Here is a 10,085-nt window from a genome sequence, read left to right on the forward strand (position 1 = left end):
TCAAGTAATTGTGAATCGCTGCTTAGGTTGGTTTCCGTGCCTTAATCGCGTGGTTATGTGGGCTCGAAAATTGCTTGGTATACAAGGCGTTAAACTGAATGCTGCTTCAGGAAGGCCTGCGCTTAGCACTTGCTTTAGAGATGCACCGAAACTTATGTTTTTAGAGTTGACTCGAATGACCTTGATTTTCGCACTGTCCAGGACAGCAAGAAGTTTCATTTACAGACGCAGGGGTTCCTCAAGAATGCGACCTCGTTTCCTCAGGTTTACTTTTTGTAGCCTCGTTCAACAGCAGTAATAATAACAATAATAGCAGCAGGAATGGCTGATTCCATGCAAACTCCTCACGAACTCTCCGCATATCTGGCGGCCAATCAAAGAGAGTCAAGCTTGGGAAGAACTTTCGTTCGGATTTCGTTCTGTACACATGTGGTGTCAACTGCGCTGTTCACTTATCGATAAGTGTTCGTAAACAACAAATTAGTGGCGCTGAAATCTGCCCAAAGTTGCGCCAAAGTGATCTTCTGTTTTATTTAATGACGAAGCCTGATATTTTAAAGAGGCATTTGCTAGCCTTTGTTACAACCACTCTCTCTGTGGTAGACAGAATTTTCCTCTCTACAGCCTGCTGTCGGCGTTCACTGTTCATATAATTATAAGGCCGCTGTAAGGCAGCAGAGGTCGGCGAGGCGTTGGTAAAAAGTACAGGAGCCTTGAAAAGTTCTAAGGCGCTACAATAACCTTTCGCATCTTGTTTGCAGCATGTCATACTTCTCTTCCGGGAATAAATTACTGTGAAAAAGGGACCCTAATGTCTAGGTCTTCCTAGCATTCTCCTTTTATGCTTTCTTTTTCTTGTTGCTTAGAAATAGCCTCGTGTTAACTCAGTATCGGACCAGCTAGAACGGGTCTGATGCTCAGCCCCAAAGAATTCTGCAAGCTAGCTGTCATTTGCTATTTAAACGATCGAGACGTGCCAAGAAGGGACAAAGCATAATTTCTGATCTGCTATAGGTGCACGGACGCCTGTTACGTGTCGACGTGAGCAGTTTGCGTATCACAGCGGTATTAATATCAGTTTAAAAGACGTTTGCAAAGCACGGTGATGGGCTTAGGGAAAAACTAAAAACCGTCAAAAGGGCGTGACGACGCATCATCACTTTAGTGCACGTATATGCCACCAGTCGCGCACATGCCCAATGATGCAACGCGAGGCAGTAACATAACCATTCAGTGACGTCAGAAGGGTCTTTCAAATGTCTGAGGCAGTCACAGTGCGCAGACGACACAAATTATGTGTGTCAACACGCCCATCGAGGGTATGAAAGGGCAGGGCTCTTTCATGTGTGTGATGCGTTGAGTGTGCATAATCGACTGAGGCTCTGAAAGTGGGCAGACTATCGTCGTAGAAAACGTAGACGTGAAGACGCGGCTGTGCTTTTGCAGCTGCAGGGCACGCGACAGACGCGTCAGCTCGTCAATCTGAATGCGCGCGCGCGCGCGCAACGCAAGAAACCGCCGCGAGACGACTTCGTTGAAAGGCGTCAAGCTCTACGCGTCAAGACAAACGACGGCAGACGCTCGCTTCCGCTGCTGAAGCGCGCGTGCCGCGTGCGAGCGTGCGTGCGTCTGTGTGTGCGTCTCTCTTTGGTGCGAACGGAAAAACCGCGGAGGCCTGCCACGCCGGGCGAGCACGTCCTTGCGACGACGGCGATCTTTCCTCTTTCGTTCTTTATTTCGTTCTCTCCTCTCGAGCGCCGCTTGGGTAGCAGAAGGAGCCTGGCGGCGAGAAGCGCGCGACGCCTTTGACGCACTAGGCGGCCCCCGGGCTATCGGCAGGATGCAGCGGCCGGAGAATCCCGGCGAATTCCGCCCTCATTTTCCTCTCGGCTACACAGTGGACCGAATCACGATGGTGGCTCTTTCCTTTCGAGTTGATCTGCCTTTGTGTTTTATTTCCTCTATTTTTTTTTTTGCTTTCTTTACCACGTGAGACCACCTTCGCGTGATAAACTGTGCAGCCGCCGTGGTTGGAGGAAACACTGGTGACTGCGACGGGAGAACCGATTTTCTTCCTTTTTTTGTTGTTGTTGTGACGCTGACAACTCTGCTCGGGAACCCTGGCTGTCGCGCAGTTGCCTGATTGCTGTCGCTGCTTCCTGTCTCGAACGCGTCTTTGCTCTTTCGTTTACTTTGATCTGGCAGTGACGAAGTTCTCTAATTGTAGAGCACTCGCAATGACCCCGTGAGGGTCCTTGAGACGGAAGGCCAGGCGTTGCGGAGCAGTGCATCCTGTCGCGTCTCTTCCCTGTATATTATACGCTGCGAAGCTACAACATGCATTGAGCTCCCAGAAAAAAAGGGAAAAAAATAGGTAAGCCCAAGCGCGCTCAGGTTTTGCGGGGTTGGTCGTCGAAGTGTCGTTGCACTTAACTCTGCTGGCCCTTGTTCAAGTTGTTTTCTTAGCCGTTACAAGTGTGTAGCCTTAGAAACGTCGGCGTGGTCTTCAATGATGGACAATTAGTGTCCAGTGAAGAACAGTTACAATTACAACACACCTGGAAAACGTTAATTATTCCCGTCTAACTGTAGTGTGCGACATTTGTAATAATTCCGTCGTTCGAATCTCACTTCGGAGTCCAGTTTACCCTCAAACCATCCAGCTATTATAAGTTATGCATCGTTATAAAAAGGTGACGTTATGACGTCGCTAGGTTGCGACATCACGTTCTGGCATTATGGTTTAACGTCACGAGCCGTGTTTGGTTGTCGACTATTGTGTTGGCTATTGTGTGCTCGTCAATCATGGCTGCCAGCAATGCGACAGCCGTATTGCAGTGGAGAACCAGCCCCGGGCCGTTCTTTGCGTGTCGAGAACTTTTTTTTTTTTTTCATACGAACCTGGTATGCTGCGCACTCACTTGACGAACAGTGCGCGCATATGCCTATGACGTTAAGGGCCTCTTATCGCAGAAAAGCCAGCGTCGTCATCAGCGTCGTCGGCCGTCAGCGAAAAATCCAGTTGGAAGCAAAGAAATAATAAGATTCTGGAACAGATCACGGAATCTTTGGATTGAAGCCAAATTTCGCAGGAAGGTACAGTCTTGGTCAAAAATCTTAAGGCCACAGCGTTAAGCTGCAGCGAAAGGAATTTTCCTAGAATGGTCCGTGTAGCGGATCATTCAAAACACTAGTCAAGCAGGAAGCTTCTCTGTACTGCAAGAAGGAACCTTCTGCGAGCATTTCAAGGTCATTCGGCATTTAGTAGTGTCGTAATGGCTCTGTAATGCGGTTGAAGCGAAAGGCGTTTTGCCCAAGACTGTACATACCTGTAACCAAAGGAACGTAATTGAGCTGGAAAGAAAATTTGGTTATTTTAAATTTGGACGGCGATCGAACCCAGGACCTTCGGATTGCGAGGCGGGCACGCTACCGATAAACCACAAAGGCTGTTTTTTTTTCTTTTTTACCTTCTTTGACACTGATAACATAACTCGTGAATCACTAAATCTAGTCAGTCACCCTTGGGCTGTCACTGCGGGGTTAAAATCTGGTGTAGCGCCCGGTACGCACCACAGGCCACGAAGGTTCATTGATTCAAGGTAAATAAAGGTGAACCTAGTGAATGCGTCAGCTTTAATTAATCAGGCATGGAGAAAAAAAAAATAAAAGGCACCATGTTAACGCACCGTCGTTTCTTGCTCGTTTCGAAATAGCACGTGTGTGTGGATCCAGTGGTCGCAAACCCTTTGATTCGTTCCTCGTATTACTAAATGAGGGAAGTAAACGTGGTTCTTTACACGACGTAAACATTATTCCGGAACCTGTTCTTTTAGAGCATGCTACCTCTGTCGCTGTTCAGGCTTCGCGAGCCGTGCCGCGTTTCGCGAATTCTCCGTACACCCTTCGACAATGGCTCAGTCTAAGCGCTGTTCTAGCTCGGACTACATGCCCCAGGCCGATCGATTTCCTTCGAAGGAGAGGATAAAACTCACCGAACGTCACTGGGAACCGAAGGCTTTCCCGTGTTGTTCCGCCGGTCTGTCTATCGGAACTGATTCTGGGTCACGCTTCGATTCGTATAGTTGCGCCTATAATGCTGCGGTTGACTATGCACGGATGAACGAACGAAGACCGGTTCGTCAGTGCCACGTGTGCGTAAAGGAAAGAAAAAGAAATATAGATTGGTGATTAGAGCTTTTATTACAGGCTTACATGCACGGTACGTGGAAGCCTTTTGTTATTCTTGCATGGTACGTGGAAGCCTTTTGTTATTCTGGCCTGTGTTTGAAAGGAGCAAGGACGAGCTGAAAACCCGGCCCCTTCCCGTCAGGTTCAAGGTGGCCCCTTCTTGAACGACAGAATTTATAATGGCCCAATGGTTAGACACAAGTCTGCGCTCCGGCCATGAGGCAAAACTATATACGGGCCACACTTCTATGTGCTTTACGCAAGCGCTGTTACTATGACGTTTTGGTGTTTTCACTACTTCACGAGTTCTGACCGGCTCAACGAGTTTGTGCGAAGCTTGACCTTGAGAGTGACATTGGCCAAACCATTAATATTCCGGCGACAGGAATTCGAACCCGCGGTGGCGCGAACAGATCAGCTTCGCTGGCCACTGCACGAAAGCGCTACGTCATCGCCGCAGCCGATCACGCCTCGTGCTAAAGTGCAACACATTGACAATAAGTTCATTGTCTGTGTGTCTGCAAAACACACTCGCGCTGTGCACTGCACATAGTCGTCTTCTTTAACTAATACCACAATCGAACTAATATCATCGCCAGACGTGCCGGCGACCCAGCGAAGCAAAACCATGAGCCAACCAGGCTAAGCACATGCTCTCACACGTCTACTTGGTTTATCCACGTTAAAACTCTGCCACTTTTTTTGCACGTTACCGTTTGTTCTACTTTGAATGGCATGACCCCGCTTGTTTTACTCCATCTAGTTCATAAACTTTCTTGCTGCAGTTATATTTGTTATTTTAACCCGTCCCGAGCCTGAATTGGTGTGGAGATTGCCGAGAGGTGTCCTTGACTGTCAATTTGGACGCCAGCAAACGCGCAGTTAAGCGGCAGCGTGCTCGAGTGGAGAGTTAAGCTTAATGCGACTGTACCCAGAGGCTTTATGACTCTCTCTCGCTTGTGACTTGCTCAAAATACACTGCTGCGGCCGCCTTTTCATCGCTGCAGCAGTTTAATTAGCAGGCGCTGAACCTTCGGGTGCAGGCATTTAACCTTTGGGTGCAGGCACTGAACCATTGGGTGCAGGCAGTGAAGCTTTGGGTGCAGGCACTGAACCTTTGGGTGCAGGCATTGAACCTTCGTGTGCAGGCTCTGAACCTTTGGGTGCAGGCACTGAACCTTTTTTTTAATTGGTTTTGGGGGGAAAGGAAATGGCGCAGTATCTGTCTCATATATCGTTGGACACCTGAACCGCGCCGTAAGGGAAGGGATAAAGGAGGGAGTGAAAGAAAGGAAGAAGAGGTGCCGTAGTGGATGGCTCCGGAATAATTTCGACCACCTGGGGATCTTTAACGTGCACTGACATCGCACAGCACACGGGCGCCTTAGCGTTTTTCCTCCATAAAAACGCAGGTGCCGCGGTCGGGTTCGAACCCGGGAACTCCGGATCAGTAGTCGAGCGCCAGGCACTGAACTTTCGGGTGCAGGCACTGAACCTTTGGGTGCAGGCACTGAACCTTCGGGTGCAGGCTCTGAACCTTTGGATGCAGGCACTGAAGCATTGGGTGCAGGCATTGAAGCATTGGATGCAGGCACTGAACCTTTGGCTGCAGGCACTGAACATTCGGGTACAGGAACAGACTTAACGTTTTGACCATCGCTACATTTAAAAGAGCCCATATCTTCGTTGTGTGTTCTTAAGGAGCCACCTCAGCTGCTGTTTGATTTCTTTTACAAAGGGGGTAACCCCCTTTGTATAAACGGCGGCTTGAGCTAAGTTCTAAAGCTATGCGTAACTAGGAAGGAACCTAATTTACTTTCCCGACTTTTCACTATGCGCTGGACGGCGCGGAAGAAATTCCATTTTCACATTTGGTGGGATTAGCATGAAAATGGGCTCCGCAGTGCATCTGGCGGGATCCGTGGTAACAGGTTTTCCTTATTACGACCGTATCCGAAGCAAGAAGTTTACGGCACGCGAATTGTAATACAGGGGCCGTATCTCTCAGGTTTATTTTATTTTCGCTTGGGTAAATTAAACTAAAAAAAAGCGGCGGAAAGAGACTGAGTTAATTTTGCCACCTGACCCGTGTCTTCTTTTTCTCTTTATCACTTCCCCTTGGCTCGCGAGCCGCTCGTGCTTTGGCCCTTTTAATTAGCGCGCCAGAAGAGGCTTTAATGTGATTCTCTCTCTCATTATAAGATCGACGGGCAGCGCGCCCTCAACTTTGCACGCGTGTACTTTAAACGCACTGGCGGTCGTTTCCTCATACCGCGAATCGTGCGTTATAAGACGCTGTTCCGACTTTGCAGTGTCGTGGAACGTATTCACTGCGAAAGACGGGCCAGGAATCGCTGCCCCGCCGCGGTGGCTCAGTGGTTAGGGCGCTCGACTACTGATCCGGAGTTCCCGGGTTCGAACCCGACCGCGGCGGCTGCATTTTTATGGAGGCAAAACGCTAAGGCGCCCGTGTGCTGTGCGATGTCAGTGCACGGTAAAGATGCCCAGGTGGTAGAAATTATTCCGGAGCCCTCCACTACGGCACCTCTCTCTTCCTTTCTTATTTCACTCCCTACTTTATCACTTCCCTTACGGCGCGGTTCAGGTGTCCAACGATATATGAGACAGATACTGCGCCATTTCCTTTCCCCAAAAAACCAATCATTATTATTATTATTAGTGAACGGACATTGTAAACAGTCAAAGGACCATGGAGACATATCCTATGTGCTTATATCACAGATTCTTCCTTCTTTCACCCTGGCTACACCTCGCCAGCCGCGTTATTTCGTGAAGAGGGAGAAAAAATGGAAGAGTTCTGCCTCCAAACCGGGACAGATTCTATATAATTATAATTGGTTTTGGGGGAAAGGAAATGGCGCGGTTTCTGTCTCATATATCGTTGGACACCTGAACCGCGCCGTAAGGGAAGGGATAAAGGAGGGAGTGAAAGAAGAAAGGAAGAGGGAGGTGCCGTAGTGGAGGGCTCCGGAATAATTTCGACCACCTGGGGATCTTTAACGTGCGCTGCATCGCACAGCACACGGGCGCCTTAGCGTTTTTCCTCCATAAAAACGCAGCCGCCGCGGTCGGGTCCGAACTCGGGAACTCTGGATCAGTAGTCGAGCGCCCTAACCACTGAGACACCGCGGCGGGCCCGGGACAGATTCTCTTTGTTCATCCTGGAACTCTTTTTTTTTCCTTCTCATCGCCTTTCTCTTTCTCTTCTTTCGTTTCACGTGTACTGAATTCGTTCGCTTTTTCTTTCGTCCCCTTTAAATGACCTCGCGCTTCGCCGCTTATCCCGTTTCTCGGCAGTTTTCCTCTGTTGTTTTCACGTCCTCGACTTCATCACCGCATACTCCTCAGCGCCTTTCATTTTTCATCACTCCCTCTCTCTCTCTCTCCATCCTCTCGCCTGTGTATGTCGTCAAGCTTTTCTGGGTTTTCGATGTTTTTATGGAGGAAAAACGCTAAGGCGCCCGTGTGCTGTGCGATGTCAGCGGACGTTAAAGATCTCCAGGTGGTCGAAATTATTCCGGAGCCCTCCACTACGGCACCTCCTTCTTCCCTTCTTCTTTCACTCCCTCCTTTATCCCTTCCCTTACGGCGCGGTTCAGGTGTCCAACGATATATGAGACAGATACTGCGCCATCTCCTTTCCCCCAAAACCAATTATTATTATTATTTCGATGTCTCGTGCGCGTCCCTAATATCCCGAAGCTCCGGGTGTCTGCCTCGCGCCAGCTTCCTCAGCTGGGGCTCAGTGGAGGCCCACTGCAAAGTGTGGAGGAATGGAGGGAACAGGGAGTTGAGCAGCGGCTATGTCAGAGCAGGCATGCTGTCACTACAAGGGTCTCGCGAGGTATGGGGCTGGTTTTGCGCTGGCGCTGAGGGTGCCTTTCTTTGTTTCTTTTTTTAAATTTTTTACTTCCCGAAAACAAGAAGCCGCGACGGCAGCTAACTGAAGCGGGAGTTCGTTAGTCTGCGCTGAATGGGTGGTCCCTCCTCCAAAGTCCGCAGAATTAAGCTCGTCGAAAGACGAAGAAAGAAGAAAAAAAAAAAAAAACTTCAGCCGGAGCCTGCGCGGGAGAGTTTGTCGCGCTCCGTCGCTTTTGATGTCTGGTTCTTCCGGAGAGAAGATGCCGACCTGCTTGGAACCGCCATGTCATTACACACAGGTGGCCGAAGAAAGCCGGATAGAATATAAAGAAAAAATAATAAAGTGAAGAAGGGTAGTAAAAAAACGAAGGGGGGGGGGGAGGGAGGGGTTAATTGGGAAAGAAATCCAATAAATTTAGAAAAAGAAAAGGAGGTAATTAGCATGTTTTTTTCATTCTGCGGACAAACAAGCAATTAGTGCAGGTGTTTTGTTTATTTCCCTTCGATTTTCGCTTTTTGTTTACAAACAACCAATGCCTTGAGTTTTCCTAGTACCCGTGACTGCGGAAGTGCACATCCGATATACTCGAAGAACAGAGCACGACTGTGTTTGGAGTTTTCACTTAGTTTTAATTAGCGTGGATGTCGCGTCATAGTTGCGTCGCTAATATAGTGCTTTGTAGTTTCGAATTATTTTAAACATCGAAATGTGGTTTGCTTCGCGCCGCAATACGCAGTTCATCGCCCCAGCGATGCTTTGCTATGTGTGATCAGAAAGTCGCAATAGGAAGTATTCATGTGACGTAACGGGCGCCATTTTGTTGTCCAGCGCGTAGCTTCATCAGTGTAGTCCGGAGGAGGCGACGATAAGACCACGAGACAAGCGCGTGCTGTCTCGCCGTGCTCAATGTGCAACAAAATGACCACCACTGTGACGTCCAGGAAAACTCCTTATAGCAAAAAATGGAGTTTTACTTCATTTTACTCCCCTAAGGTTACACTTTTACTCCATTCTACCCTTCTTGTCCCTCCCCGGCTCGAATATCTTGATATACATTATTCCTATGCAGTATAGTCGAACCTCGTTATAACGTAACGGTTTATAACGAATTGTTGGATATAACGAAGGAATGACGATCCATCCCCCTTGGATGCTCGGTCAACACAGGCTATAACGAAGCTACAGTTGAAACGAAGTAATTGCCGGGCCCTTTAAAATTCGTTATAACGATGTTCAACTCTCTATCTATACATATAAGGGCAGCATTTACACCTCGTCTCGACAACAGCGTAGTCGTTTGGTATTGATACCAGCAGATGGCGCAGTTATGATCCCCTCGTCACCGCAGGCACTTAAAGCGATTCGTTGAACTGATGGCGCCGGAATCATGTTTTTCCCGCGTCTCGCGAGCTTTTCTGCCCAACAGAATATGTCACATGCATACTGAGAGGCATCAGCAACACTGCAGGCGGTACTTTTATAGCTCGCACTCGGGAAGCAAGTCTTTGCTTTTCTTTTCCAGTGCTCGTAGCAGCATTCAGGGAGTCCGAGGGAAACTTACAACTACCCTGCGAGAACTAGACAGCAGCAACAACAACAAAAAAGCGGAAAGCTTGCACCTCACTCACACTTGGCAAGCAAACGTCGACTGCGGGCTAATATAGAGTGCTTCCCTTCATAATGTTTGTACCTGTATACAGGGCCGCGGCAGGCATGGCTACTGCTTCTGTCCAATACGACTGCGACCCACGCAAAGGCAAACACGTATGCCACCCGCTTCCATTCTTTCCATCCGTTTCCACTGGCAGCGGCGGTGAATGTCGGCCAGGCAATCTACACTTACTTCCGCAGGCAATACACACACACACACACACACACACACACACACACACACACACACACACACACACACACACACACACACACACACACACACACACACACACACACACACACATATATATATATATATATATATATATATATATATATATATATATATATATATATA

The 10,085-nt window shown here is 48.6% G+C and overlaps 1 protein-coding gene across 3 annotated transcripts in view; it reads left to right on the forward strand.

Annotated features, from left to right (window-relative positions):
- Nucleotides 1-10,085, forward strand: part of LOC144121005 (rap1 GTPase-activating protein 1-like) — a 211,810-nt gene that overhangs the window by 67,642 nt on the left and 134,083 nt on the right. The gene's annotated exons all lie outside the window — the stretch shown is intronic.

This window comes from Amblyomma americanum, chromosome 2 (genome assembly GCF_052857255.1).
Source record: "Amblyomma americanum isolate KBUSLIRL-KWMA chromosome 2, ASM5285725v1, whole genome shotgun sequence".
Lineage (NCBI taxonomy): Eukaryota > Metazoa > Arthropoda > Arachnida > Ixodida > Ixodidae > Amblyomma > Amblyomma americanum.